Source organism: Ranitomeya variabilis, chromosome 5 (assembly GCF_051348905.1).
Source record: "Ranitomeya variabilis isolate aRanVar5 chromosome 5, aRanVar5.hap1, whole genome shotgun sequence".
Lineage (NCBI taxonomy): Eukaryota > Metazoa > Chordata > Amphibia > Anura > Dendrobatidae > Ranitomeya > Ranitomeya variabilis.
The window spans coordinates 62,784,253-62,796,768 of record NC_135236.1 but is presented as its reverse complement, the minus strand read 5'-3'; the positions used below and the strand labels follow the sequence as shown (position 1 = coordinate 62,796,768).

Below are 12,516 nucleotides of genomic sequence, written 5' to 3'. Positions count from 1 at the left end.
CATGTGGAAAAGGACCTAGTATCCCTGGTTTACTGGTTCAATTCCTGCTATGGGAGTGACCCTCCTTTGGTACATGTACGCACATTCAAAAGCTGCCACGTACCTTGTAGATGGAATCAGTTTAGGTTTGAGCTGCTCTATGCAGCAAAAATGTCAACCACCAGAGTTTTTGGATATTTATTTGCACCACATACCATTGGAGGTCAAATCTCAAACCATTCTTATTTCTCTTATTTAACTCCTAGGTTTTAAGGGACTCAGCAACCCTTTTTTCCCTGTCTGTCATTAGAGCTCTCCTCCTTGCTGCAATCGGTTATGTTTTGGTACTGAATGGGAAAAATCGGTGGCTCTCTAGCCACGATGGAGACAGAATTGATTGAAAAAACAAGGGGCCAGTGCCTCTTCTGACCATCAAACGTTCAACCTTCAGCTTATGAGACTGATTTGCTTCCTACTGTGTTAACGAGGCAAGTTGCGAAAACTGAACAGCAGAAGTTTCTTGTGCCAAGTAGTAAACTTCTTTTTTTTAGATTGTCACTGATTCTGATTGCATCATTTCCCATATGGTCTAGCGGTTAGGATTCCTGGTTCTCACCCAGGCGGCCCGGGTTCGACTCCCGGTATGGGAAAGTACCCTTTTCTGTACTACCGCCAACTTTCAAAGACTGACACGTTGTTTTCGGACCAAAGTATTTCAGGTACAATTTGGATTTAAGCGTCAAAAATGCTGAACACCAGCTCCCTGTGACTTTTCATAGCTCAAACCATTCCCAACTACCTCTTTTTACACCAAAAGTGTTAAGAGACTCAACAACCCATGTGTACTATCTGTCATTTGGGTTCACAATTCCTTAACTATCAGAATTGTTTTAGAACTGAAAGGGAAAGTTCTAAGTTGGGGACAAGATCTCTTAAGAAAAGAGGAATATGCTGCCCCGTGTGAGGATCGAACTCACGACCTTCAGATTATGAGACTGACGCGCTACCTACTGCGCTAACGAGGCAAGACACACATGCTAATCTGCAGACATTTCTTGTGCAAGGCACGAAACTTATTTTTTTCATATTGTCAATGAGTTTGAAGGTATCTATTCCCATATGGTCTAGCGTTTAGGATTCCTGGTTTTCACCCAGGCGGCCCGTGTTCGACTCCCGGTATGGGAATGCACTTTTTTCTGTACTACTGCCAACATTCAAAGACCGAAATGTGTTTTGCAGATAAAAGTATTTCAGATAGAATTTGCACAATGCAGTCACAAATGCTAAACACCAGGGTATTTGTCATTCATTCTGACCTTTTGCACAAGATTTAATTTTGTTTCATAGCTTAACTCATTCTCAACTACACCTTTTTACTCCAAAGTGTTAAGGGACTCAACAATCCATGTGTTCTGTCTGTCGTTAGGGCTCCTACTTCCTTTCCAATCGGAAACGTTTCAGAAATTAATGGGAAAGTTCTGAGTTGGTAACAAAATCTCTTGAGAAAAGGAGGGAGTATTACCACGTGTGAGGAATAAAATCATATTCTTCAGATTACCAACTGATATGCTAATTATGGTGTTCATGTGGTAAGTTTTAGCTTTAGTGATGTAAAAGTTATTCAATCAAAGCATAAAACTTTTTTTTTTTTTTTTTTTTTTTAAACTGTTTTGTTGGATAGTGTAAAGCTTTACCCATGTGGAAAAGGACCTAGTATCCCTGGTTTACTGGTTCAATTCCTGCTATGGGAGTGACCCTCCTTTGGTACATGTACGCACATTCAAAAGCTGCCACGTACCTTGTAGATGGAATCAGTTTAGGTTTGAGCTGCTCTATGCAGCAAAAATGTCAACCACCAGAGTTTTTGGATATTTATTTGCACCACATACCATTGGAGGTCAAATCTCAAACCATTCTTATTTCTCTTATTTAACTCCTAGGTTTTAAGGGACTCAGCAACCCTTTTTTCCCTGTCTGTCATTAGAGCTCTCCTCCTTGCTGCAATCGGTTATGTTTTGGTACTGAATGGGAAAAATCGGTGGCTCTCTAGCCACGATGGAGACAGAATTCATTGAAAAAACAAGGGGCCAGTGCCTCTTCTGACCATCAAACGTTCAACCTTCAGCTTATGAGACTGATTTGCTTCCTACTGTGTTAACGAGGCAAGTTGCGAAAACTGAACAGCAGAAGTTTCTTGTGCCAAGTAGTAAACTTCTTTTTTTTAGATTGTCACTGATTCTGATATGCATCATTTCCCATATGGTCTAGCGGTTAGGATTCCTGGTTCTCACCCAGGCGGCCCGGGTTCGACTCCCGGTATGGGAAAGTACCCTTTTCTGTACTACCGCCAACTTTCAAAGACTGACACGTTGTTTTCGGACCAAAGTATTTCAGGTACAATTTGGATTTAAGCGTCAAAAATGCTGAACACCAGCTCCCTGTGACTTTTCATAGCTCAAACCATTCCCAACTACCTCTTTTTACACCAAAAGTGTTAAGAGACTCAACAACCCATGTGTACTATCTGTCATTTGGGTTCACAATTCCTTAACTATCAGAATTGTTTTAGAACTGAAAGGGAAAGTTCTAAGTTGGGGACAAGATCTCTTAAGAAAAGAGGAATATGCTGCCCCGTGTGAGGATCGAACTCACGACCTTCAGATTATGAGACTGACGCGCTACCTACTGCGCTAACGAGGCAAGACACACATGCTAATCTGCAGACATTTCTTGTGCAAGGCACGAAACTTATTTTTTTCATATTGTCAATGAGTTTGAAGGTATCTATTCCCATATGGTCTAGCGTTTAGGATTCCTGGTTTTCACCCAGGCGGCCCGGGTTCGACTCCCGGTATGGGAATGCACTTTTTTCTGTACTACTGCCAACATTCAAAGACCGAAATGTGTGTTGCAGATAAAAGTATTTCAGATAGAATTTGCACAATGCAGTCAAAAATGCTAAACACCAGGGTATTTGTCATTCATTCTGACCTTTTGCACAAGATTTAATTTTGTTTCATAGCTTAACTCATTCTCAACTACACCTTTTTACTCCAAAGTGTTAAGGGACTCAACAATCCATGTGTTCTGTCTGTCGTTAGGGCTCCTACTTCCTTTCCAATCGGAAACGTTTCAGAAATTAATGGGAAAGTTCTGAGTTGGTAACAAAATCTCTTGAGAAAAGGAGGGAGTATTACCACGTGTGAGGAATAAAATCATATTCTTCAGATTACCAACTGATATGCTAATTATGGTGTTCATGTGGTAAGTTTTAGCTTTAGTGATGTAAAAGTTATTCAATCAAAGCATAAAACTTCTTTTTTTTTTTTTTTTTTTTTAAACTGTTTTGTTGGATAGTGTAAAGCTTTACCCATGTGGAAAAGGACCTAGTATCCCTGGTTTACTGGTTCAATTCCTGCTATGGGAGTGACCCTCCTTTGGTACATGTACGCACATTCAAAAGCTGCCACGTACCTTGTAGATGGAATCAGTTTAGGTTTGAGCTGCTCTATGCAGCAAAAATGTCAACCACCAGAGTTTTTGGATATTTATTTGCACCACATACCATTGGAGGTCAAATCTCAAACCATTCTTATTTCTCTTATTTAACTCCTAGGTTTTAAGGGACTCAGCAACCCTTTTTTCCCTGTCTGTCATTAGAGCTCTCCTCCTTGCTGCAATCGGTTATGTTTTGGTACTGAATGGGAAAAATCGGTGGCTCTCTAGCCACGATGGAGACAGAATTGATTGAAAAAACAAGGGGCCAGTGCCTCTTCTGACCATCAAACGTTCAACCTTCAGCTTATGAGACTGATTTGCTTCCTACTGTGTTAACGAGGCAAGTTGCGAAAACTGAACAGCAGAAGTTTCTTGTGCCAAGTAGTAAACTTCTTTTTTTTAGATTGTCACTGATTCTGATATGCATCATTTCCCATATGGTCTAGCGGTTAGGATTCCTGGTTCTCACCCAGGCGGCCCGGGTTCGACTCCCGGTATGGGAAAGTACCCTTTTCTGTACTACCGCCAACTTTCAAAGACTGACACGTTGTTTTCGGACCAAAGTATTTCAGGTACAATTTGGATTTAAGCGTCAAAAATGCTGAACACCAGCTCCCTGTGACTTTTCATAGCTCAAACCATTCCCAACTACCTCTTTTTACACCAAAAGTGTTAAGAGACTCAACAACCCATGTGTACTATCTGTCATTTGGGTTCACAATTCCTTAACTATCAGAATTGTTTTAGAACTGAAAGGGAAAGTTCTAAGTTGGGGACAAGATCTCTTAAGAAAAGAGGAATATGCTGCCCCGTGTGAGGATCGAACTCACGACCTTCAGATTATGAGACTGACGCGCTACCTACTGCGCTAACGAGGCAAGACACACATGCTAATCTGCAGACATTTCTTGTGCAAGGCACGAAACTTATTTTTTTCATATTGTCAATGAGTTTGAAGGTATCTATTCCCATATGGTCTAGCGGTTAGGATTCCTGGTTTTCACCCAGGCGGCCCGGGTTCGACTCCCGGTATGGGAATGCACTTTTTTCTGTACTACTGCCAACATTCAAAGACCGAAATGTGTTTTGCAGATAAAAGTATTTCAGATAGAATTTGCACAATGCAGTCACAAATGCTAAACACCAGGGTATTTGTCATTCATTCTGACCTTTTGCACAAGATTTAATTTTGTTTCATAGCTTAACTCATTCTCAACTACACCTTTTTACTCCAAAGTGTTAAGGGACTCAACAATCCATGTGTTCTGTCTGTCGTTAGGGCTCCTACTTCCTTTCCAATCGGAAACGTTTCAGAAATTAATGGGAAAGTTCTGAGTTGGTAACAAAATCTCTTGAGAAAAGGAGGGAGTATTACCACGTGTGAGGAATAAAATCATATTCTTCAGATTACCAACTGATATGCTAATTATGGTGTTCATGTGGTAAGTTTTAGCTTTAGTGATGTAAAAGTTATTCAATCAAAGCATAAAACTTTTTTTTTTTTTTTTTTTTTTTTTAAACTGTTTTGTTGGATAGTGTAAAGCTTTACCCATGTGGAAAAGGACCTAGTATCCCTGGTTTACTGGTTCAATTCCTGCTATGGGAGTGACCCTCCTTTGGTACATGTACGCACATTCAAAAGCTGCCACGTACCTTGTAGATGGAATCAGTTTAGGTTTGAGCTGCTCTATGCAGCAAAAATGTCAACCACCAGAGTTTTTGGATATTTATTTGCACCACATACCATTGGAGGTCAAATCTCAAACCATTCTTATTTCTCTTATTTAACTCCTAGGTTTTAAGGGACTCAGCAACCCTTTTTTCCCTGTCTGTCATTAGAGCTCTCCTCCTTGCTGCAATCGGTTATGTTTTGGTACTGAATGGGAAAAATCGGTGGCTCTCTAGCCACGATGGAGACAGAATTGATTGAAAAAACAAGGGGCCAGTGCCTCTTCTGACCATCAAACGTTCAACCTTCAGCTTATGAGACTGATTTGCTTCCTACTGTGTTAACGAGGCAAGTTGCGAAAACTGAACAGCAGAAGTTTCTTGTGCCAAGTAGTAAACTTCTTTTTTTTAGATTGTCACTGATTCTGATATGCATCATTTCCCATATGGTCTAGCGGTTAGGATTCCTGGTTCTCACCCAGGCGGCCCGGGTTCGACTCCCGGTATGGGAAAGTACCCTTTTCTGTACTACCGCCAACTTTCAAAGACTGACACGTTGTTTTCGGACCAAAGTATTTCAGGTACAATTTGGATTTAAGCGTCAAAAATGCTGAACACCAGCTCCCTGTGACTTTTCATAGCTCAAACCATTCCCAACTACCTCTTTTTACACCAAAAGTGTTAAGAGACTCAACAACCCATGTGTACTATCTGTCATTTGGGTTCACAATTCCTTAACTATCAGAATTGTTTTAGAACTGAAAGGGAAAGTTCTAAGTTGGGGACAAGATCTCTTAAGAAAAGAGGAATATGCTGCCCCGTGTGAGGATCGAACTCACGACCTTCAGATTATGAGACTGACGCGCTACCTACTGCGCTAACGAGGCAAGACACACATGCTAATCTGCAGACATTTCTTGTGCAAGGCACGAAACTTATTTTTTTCATATTGTCAATGAGTTTGAAGGTATCTATTCCCATATGGTCTAGCGTTTAGGATTCCTGGTTTTCACCCAGGCGGCCCGGGTTCGACTCCCGGTATGGGAATGCACTTTTTTCTGTACTACTGCCAACATTCAAAGACCGAAATGTGTTTTGCAGATAAAAGTATTTCAGATAGAATTTGCACAATGCAGTCACAAATGCTAAACACCAGGGTATTTGTCATTCATTCTGACCTTTTGCACAAGATTTAATTTTGTTTCATAGCTTAACTCATTCTCAACTACACCTTTTTACTCCAAAGTGTTAAGGGACTCAACAATCCATGTGTTCTGTCTGTCGTTAGGGCTCCTACTTCCTTTCCAATCGGAAACGTTTCAGAAATTAATGGGAAAGTTCTGAGTTGGTAACAAAATCTCTTGAGAAAAGGAGGGAGTATTACCACGTGTGAGGAATAAAATCATATTCTTCAGATTACCAACTGATATGCTAATTATGGTGTTCATGTGGTAAGTTTTAGCTTTAGTGATGTAAAAGTTATTCAATCAAAGCATAAAACTTTTTTTTTTTTTTTTTTTTTTTTTAAACTGTTTTGTTGGATAGTGTAAAGCTTTACCCATGTGGAAAAGGACCTAGTATCCCTGGTTTACTGGTTCAATTCCTGCTATGGGAGTGACCCTCCTTTGGTACATGTACGCACATTCAAAAGCTGCCACGTACCTTGTAGATGGAATCAGTTTAGGTTTGAGCTGCTCTATGCAGCAAAAATGTCAACCACCAGAGTTTTTGGATATTTATTTGCACCACATACCATTGGAGGTCAAATCTCAAACCATTCTTATTTCTCTTATTTAACTCCTAGGTTTTAAGGGACTCAGCAACCCTTTTTTCCCTGTCTGTCATTAGAGCTCTCCTCCTTGCTGCAATCGGTTATGTTTTGGTACTGAATGGGAAAAATCGGTGGCTCTCTAGCCACGATGGAGACAGAATTAATTGAAAAAACAAGGGGCCAGTGCCTCTTCTGACCATCAAACGTTCAACCTTCAGCTTATGAGACTGATTTGCTTCCTACTGTGTTAACGAGGCAAGTTGCGAAAACTGAACAGCAGAAGTTTCTTGTGCCAAGTAGTAAACTTCTTTTTTTTAGATTGTCACTGATTCTGATATGCATTATTTCCCATATGGTCTAGCGGTTAGGATTCCTGGTTCTCACCCAGGCGGCCCGGGTTCGACTCCCGGTATGGGAAAGTACCCTTTTCTGTACTACCGCCAACTTTCAAAGACTGACACGTTGTTTTCGGACCAAAGTATTTCAGGTACAATTTGGATTTAAGCGTCAAAAATGCTGAACACCAGCTCCCTGTGACTTTTCATAGCTCAAACCATTCCCAACTACCTCTTTTTACACCAAAAGTGTTAAGAGACTCAACAACCCATGTGTACTATCTGTCATTTGGGTTCACAATTCCTTAACTATCAGAATTGTTTTAGAACTGAAAGGGAAAGTTCTAAGTTGGGGACAAGATCTCTTAAGAAAAGAGGAATATGCTGCCCCGTGTGAGGATCGAACTCACGACCTTCAGATTATGAGACTGACGCGCTACCTACTGCGCTAACGAGGCAAGACACACATGCTAATCTGCAGACATTTCTTGTGCAAGGCACGAAACTTATTTTTTTCATATTGTCAATGAGTTTGAAGGTATCTATTCCCATATGGTCTAGCGTTTAGGATTCCTGGTTTTCACCCAGGCGGCCCGGGTTCGACTCCCGGTATGGGAATGCACTTTTTTCTGTACTACTGCCAACATTCAAAGACCGAAATGTGTGTTGCAGATAAAAGTATTTCAGATAGAATTTGCACAATGCAGTCAAAAATGCTAAACACCAGGGTATTTGTCATTCATTCTGACCTTTTGCACAAGATTTAATTTTGTTTCATAGCTTAACTCATTCTCAACTACACCTTTTTACTCCAAAGTGTTAAGGGACTCAACAATCCATGTGTTCTGTCTGTCGTTAGGGCTCCTACTTCCTTTCCAATCGGAAACGTTTCAGAAATTAATGGGAAAGTTCTGAGTTGGTAACAAAATCTCTTGAGAAAAGGAGGGAGTATTACCACGTGTGAGGAATAAAATCATATTCTTCAGATTACCAACTGATATGCTAATTATGGTGTTCATGTGGTAAGTTTTAGCTTTAGTGATGTAAAAGTTATTCAATCAAAGCATAAAACTTCTTTTTTTTTTTTTTTTTTTTTAAACTGTTTTGTTGGATAGTGTAAAGCTTTACCCATGTGGAAAAGGACCTAGTATCCCTGGTTTACTGGTTCAATTCCTGCTATGGGAGTGACCCTCCTTTGGTACATGTACGCACATTCAAAAGCTGCCACGTACCTTGTAGATGGAATCAGTTTAGGTTTGAGCTGCTCTATGCAGCAAAAATGTCAACCACCAGAGTTTTTGGATATTTATTTGCACCACATACCATTGGAGGTCAAATCTCAAACCATTCTTATTTCTCTTATTTAACTCCTAGGTTTTAAGGGACTCAGCAACCCTTTTTTCCCTGTCTGTCATTAGAGCTCTCCTCCTTGCTGCAATCGGTTATGTTTTGGTACTGAATGGGAAAAATCGGTGGCTCTCTAGCCACGATGGAGACAGAATTGATTGAAAAAACAAGGGGCCAGTGCCTCTTCTGACCATCAAACGTTCAACCTTCAGCTTATGAGACTGATTTGCTTCCTACTGTGTTAACGAGGCAAGTTGCGAAAACTGAACAGCAGAAGTTTCTTGTGCCAAGTAGTAAACTTCTTTTTTTTAGATTGTCACTGATTCTGATATGCATCATTTCCCATATGGTCTAGCGGTTAGGATTCCTGGTTCTCACCCAGGCGGCCCGGGTTCGACTCCCGGTATGGGAAAGTACCCTTTTCTGTACTACCGCCAACTTTCAAAGACTGACACGTTGTTTTCGGACCAAAGTATTTCAGGTACAATTTGGATTTAAGCGTCAAAAATGCTGAACACCAGCTCCCTGTGACTTTTCATAGCTCAAACCATTCCCAACTACCTCTTTTTACACCAAAAGTGTTAAGAGACTCAACAACCCATGTGTACTATCTGTCATTTGGGTTCACAATTCCTTAACTATCAGAATTGTTTTAGAACTGAAAGGGAAAGTTCTAAGTTGGGGACAAGATCTCTTAAGAAAAGAGGAATATGCTGCCCCGTGTGAGGATCGAACTCACGACCTTCAGATTATGAGACTGACGCGCTACCTACTGCGCTAACGAGGCAAGACACACATGCTAATCTGCAGACATTTCTTGTGCAAGGCACGAAACTTATTTTTTTCATATTGTCAATGAGTTTGAAGGTATCTATTCCCATATGGTCTAGCGTTTAGGATTCCTGGTTTTCACCCAGGCGGCCCGGGTTCGACTCCCGGTATGGGAATGCACTTTTTTCTGTACTACTGCCAACATTCAAAGACCGAAATGTGTTTTGCAGATAAAAGTATTTCAGATAGAATTTGCACAATGCAGTCACAAATGCTAAACACCAGGGTATTTGTCATTCATTCTGACCTTTTGCACAAGATTTAATTTTGTTTCATAGCTTAACTCATTCTCAACTACACCTTTTTACTCCAAAGTGTTAAGGGACTCAACAATCCATGTGTTCTGTCTGTCGTTAGGGCTCCTACTTCCTTTCCAATCGGAAACGTTTCAGAAATTAATGGGAAAGTTCTGAGTTGGTAACAAAATCTCTTGAGAAAAGGAGGGAGTATTACCACGTGTGAGGAATAAAATCATATTCTTCAGATTACCAACTGATATGCTAATTATGGTGTTCATGTGGTAAGTTTTAGCTTTAGTGATGTAAAAGTTATTCAATCAAAGCATAAAACTTTTTTTTTTTTTTTTTTTTTTTTTAAACTGTTTTGTTGGATAGTGTAAAGCTTTACCCATGTGGAAAAGGACCTAGTATCCCTGGTTTACTGGTTCAATTCCTGCTATGGGAGTGACCCTCCTTTGGTACATGTACGCACATTCAAAAGCTGCCACGTACCTTGTAGATGGAATCAGTTTAGGTTTGAGCTGCTCTATGCAGCAAAAATGTCAACCACCAGAGTTTTTGGATATTTATTTGCACCACATACCATTGGAGGTCAAATCTCAAACCATTCTTATTTCTCTTATTTAACTCCTAGGTTTTAAGGGACTCAGCAACCCTTTTTTCCCTGTCTGTCATTAGAGCTCTCCTCCTTGCTGCAATCGGTTATGTTTTGGTACTGAATGGGAAAAATCGGTGGCTCTCTAGCCACGATGGAGACAGAATTGATTGAAAAAACAAGGGGCCAGTGCCTCTTCTGACCATCAAACGTTCAACCTTCAGCTTATGAGACTGATTTGCTTCCTACTGTGTTAACGAGGCAAGTTGCGAAAACTGAACAGCAGAAGTTTCTTGTGCCAAGTAGTAAACTTCTTTTTTTTAGATTGTCACTGATTCTGATATGCATCATTTCCCATATGGTCTAGCGGTTAGGATTCCTGGTTCTCACCCAGGCGGCCCGGGTTCGACTCCCGGTATGGGAAAGTACCCTTTTCTGTACTACCGCCAACTTTCAAAGACTGACACGTTGTTTTCGGACCAAAGTATTTCAGGTACAATTTGGATTTAAGCGTCAAAAATGCTGAACACCAGCTCCCTGTGACTTTTCATAGCTCAAACCATTCCCAACTACCTCTTTTTACACCAAAAGTGTTAAGAGACTCAACAACCCATGTGTACTATCTGTCATTTGGGTTCACAATTCCTTAACTATCAGAATTGTTTTAGAACTGAAAGGGAAAGTTCTAAGTTGGGGACAAGATCTCTTAAGAAAAGAGGAATATGCTGCCCCGTGTGAGGATCGAACTCACGACCTTCAGATTATGAGACTGACGCGCTACCTACTGCGCTAACGAGGCAAGACACACATGCTAATCTGCAGACATTTCTTGTGCAAGGCACGAAACTTATTTTTTTCATATTGTCAATGAGTTTGAAGGTATCTATTCCCATATGGTCTAGCGTTTAGGATTCCTGGTTTTCACCCAGGCGGCCCGGGTTCGACTCCCGGTATGGGAATGCACTTTTTTCTGTACTACTGCCAACATTCAAAGACCGAAATGTGTTTTGCAGATAAAAGTATTTCAGATAGAATTTGCACAATGCAGTCACAAATGCTAAACACCAGGGTATTTGTCATTCATTCTGACCTTTTGCACAAGATTTAATTTTGTTTCATAGCTTAACTCATTCTCAACTACACCTTTTTACTCCAAAGTGTTAAGGGACTCAACAATCCATGTGTTCTGTCTGTCGTTAGGGCTCCTACTTCCTTTCCAATCGGAAACGTTTCAGAAATTAATGGGAAAGTTCTGAGTTGGTAACAAAATCTCTTGAGAAAAGGAGGGAGTATTACCACGTGTGAGGAATAAAATCATATTCTTCAGATTACCAACTGATATGCTAATTATGGTGTTCATGTGGTAAGTTTTAGCTTTAGTGATGTAAAAGTTATTCAATCAAAGCATAAAACTTTTTTTTTTTTTTTTTTTTTTTTTAAACTGTTTTGTTGGATAGTGTAAAGCTTTACCCATGTGGAAAAGGACCTAGTATCCCTGGTTTACTGGTTCAATTCCTGCTATGGGAGTGACCCTCCTTTGGTACATGTACGCACATTCAAAAGCTGCCACGTACCTTGTAGATGGAATCAGTTTAGGTTTGAGCTGCTCTATGCAGCAAAAATGTCAACCACCAGAGTTTTTGGATATTTATTTGCACCACATACCATTGGAGGTCAAATCTCAAACCATTCTTATTTCTCTTATTTAACTCCTAGGTTTTAAGGGACTCAGCAACCCTTTTTTCCCTGTCTGTCATTAGAGCTCTCCTCCTTGCTGCAATCGGTTATGTTTTGGTACTGAATGGGAAAAATCGGTGGCTCTCTAGCCACGATGGAGACAGAATTAATTGAAAAAACAAGGGGCCAGTGCCTCTTCTGACCATCAAACGTTCAACCTTCAGCTTATGAGACTGATTTGCTTCCTACTGTGTTAACGAGGCAAGTTGCGAAAACTGAACAGCAGAAGTTTCTTGTGCCAAGTAGTAAACTTCTTTTTTTTAGATTGTCACTGATTCTGATATGCATTATTTCCCATATGGTCTAGCGGTTAGGATTCCTGGTTCTCACCCAGGCGGCCCGGGTTCGACTCCCGGTATGGGAAAGTACCCTTTTCTGTACTACCGCCAACTTTCAAAGACTGACACGTTGTTTTCGGACCAAAGTATTTCAGGTACAATTTGGATTTAAGCGTCAAAAATGCTGAACACCAGCTCCCTGTGACTTTTCATAGCTCAAACCATTCCCAACTACCTC

At 40.5% G+C, this 12,516-nt stretch overlaps 21 non-coding genes across 21 annotated transcripts; 14 read left to right on the top strand and 7 right to left on the bottom strand.

Moving 5' to 3' along the window:
- The first annotated feature begins 557 nt into the window (after positions 1-557).
- On the top strand, positions 558-629 carry TRNAE-CUC (transfer RNA glutamic acid (anticodon CUC)). The gene has a single exon. It is a non-coding gene; the product is annotated as a tRNA-Glu (tRNA).
- Positions 630-931: 302 nt separating this feature from the next.
- TRNAM-CAU (transfer RNA methionine (anticodon CAU)) lies at positions 932-1,004 on the bottom strand. The gene has a single exon. It is a non-coding gene; the product is annotated as a tRNA-Met (tRNA).
- A 1,228-nt stretch (positions 1,005-2,232) lies between these two features.
- TRNAE-CUC (transfer RNA glutamic acid (anticodon CUC)) lies at positions 2,233-2,304 on the top strand. The gene has a single exon. It is a non-coding gene; the product is annotated as a tRNA-Glu (tRNA).
- A 302-nt stretch (positions 2,305-2,606) lies between these two features.
- On the bottom strand, positions 2,607-2,679 carry TRNAM-CAU (transfer RNA methionine (anticodon CAU)). Its single transcript has one exon. It is a non-coding gene; the product is annotated as a tRNA-Met (tRNA).
- An 88-nt stretch (positions 2,680-2,767) lies between these two features.
- Positions 2,768-2,839, top strand: TRNAE-UUC (transfer RNA glutamic acid (anticodon UUC)). The gene has a single exon. It is a non-coding gene; the product is annotated as a tRNA-Glu (tRNA).
- A 1,069-nt stretch (positions 2,840-3,908) lies between these two features.
- Positions 3,909-3,980, top strand: TRNAE-CUC (transfer RNA glutamic acid (anticodon CUC)). The gene has a single exon. It is a non-coding gene; the product is annotated as a tRNA-Glu (tRNA).
- Positions 3,981-4,282: 302 nt separating this feature from the next.
- On the bottom strand, positions 4,283-4,355 carry TRNAM-CAU (transfer RNA methionine (anticodon CAU)). The gene has a single exon. It is a non-coding gene; the product is annotated as a tRNA-Met (tRNA).
- Positions 4,356-4,443: 88 nt separating this feature from the next.
- TRNAE-UUC (transfer RNA glutamic acid (anticodon UUC)) lies at positions 4,444-4,515 on the top strand. Its single transcript has one exon. It is a non-coding gene; the product is annotated as a tRNA-Glu (tRNA).
- Positions 4,516-5,585: 1,070 nt separating this feature from the next.
- On the top strand, positions 5,586-5,657 carry TRNAE-CUC (transfer RNA glutamic acid (anticodon CUC)). Its single transcript has one exon. It is a non-coding gene; the product is annotated as a tRNA-Glu (tRNA).
- A 302-nt stretch (positions 5,658-5,959) lies between these two features.
- On the bottom strand, positions 5,960-6,032 carry TRNAM-CAU (transfer RNA methionine (anticodon CAU)). Its single transcript has one exon. It is a non-coding gene; the product is annotated as a tRNA-Met (tRNA).
- An 88-nt stretch (positions 6,033-6,120) lies between these two features.
- On the top strand, positions 6,121-6,192 carry TRNAE-UUC (transfer RNA glutamic acid (anticodon UUC)). Its single transcript has one exon. It is a non-coding gene; the product is annotated as a tRNA-Glu (tRNA).
- A 1,070-nt stretch (positions 6,193-7,262) lies between these two features.
- On the top strand, positions 7,263-7,334 carry TRNAE-CUC (transfer RNA glutamic acid (anticodon CUC)). Its single transcript has one exon. It is a non-coding gene; the product is annotated as a tRNA-Glu (tRNA).
- Positions 7,335-7,636: 302 nt separating this feature from the next.
- On the bottom strand, positions 7,637-7,709 carry TRNAM-CAU (transfer RNA methionine (anticodon CAU)). The gene has a single exon. It is a non-coding gene; the product is annotated as a tRNA-Met (tRNA).
- Positions 7,710-7,797: 88 nt separating this feature from the next.
- Positions 7,798-7,869, top strand: TRNAE-UUC (transfer RNA glutamic acid (anticodon UUC)). Its single transcript has one exon. It is a non-coding gene; the product is annotated as a tRNA-Glu (tRNA).
- Positions 7,870-8,938: 1,069 nt separating this feature from the next.
- On the top strand, positions 8,939-9,010 carry TRNAE-CUC (transfer RNA glutamic acid (anticodon CUC)). Its single transcript has one exon. It is a non-coding gene; the product is annotated as a tRNA-Glu (tRNA).
- A 302-nt stretch (positions 9,011-9,312) lies between these two features.
- On the bottom strand, positions 9,313-9,385 carry TRNAM-CAU (transfer RNA methionine (anticodon CAU)). Its single transcript has one exon. It is a non-coding gene; the product is annotated as a tRNA-Met (tRNA).
- An 88-nt stretch (positions 9,386-9,473) lies between these two features.
- On the top strand, positions 9,474-9,545 carry TRNAE-UUC (transfer RNA glutamic acid (anticodon UUC)). Its single transcript has one exon. It is a non-coding gene; the product is annotated as a tRNA-Glu (tRNA).
- A 1,070-nt stretch (positions 9,546-10,615) lies between these two features.
- Positions 10,616-10,687, top strand: TRNAE-CUC (transfer RNA glutamic acid (anticodon CUC)). Its single transcript has one exon. It is a non-coding gene; the product is annotated as a tRNA-Glu (tRNA).
- A 302-nt stretch (positions 10,688-10,989) lies between these two features.
- TRNAM-CAU (transfer RNA methionine (anticodon CAU)) lies at positions 10,990-11,062 on the bottom strand. Its single transcript has one exon. It is a non-coding gene; the product is annotated as a tRNA-Met (tRNA).
- An 88-nt stretch (positions 11,063-11,150) lies between these two features.
- On the top strand, positions 11,151-11,222 carry TRNAE-UUC (transfer RNA glutamic acid (anticodon UUC)). The gene has a single exon. It is a non-coding gene; the product is annotated as a tRNA-Glu (tRNA).
- A 1,070-nt stretch (positions 11,223-12,292) lies between these two features.
- Positions 12,293-12,364, top strand: TRNAE-CUC (transfer RNA glutamic acid (anticodon CUC)). The gene has a single exon. It is a non-coding gene; the product is annotated as a tRNA-Glu (tRNA).
- Positions 12,365-12,516: the final 152 nt, after the last annotated feature.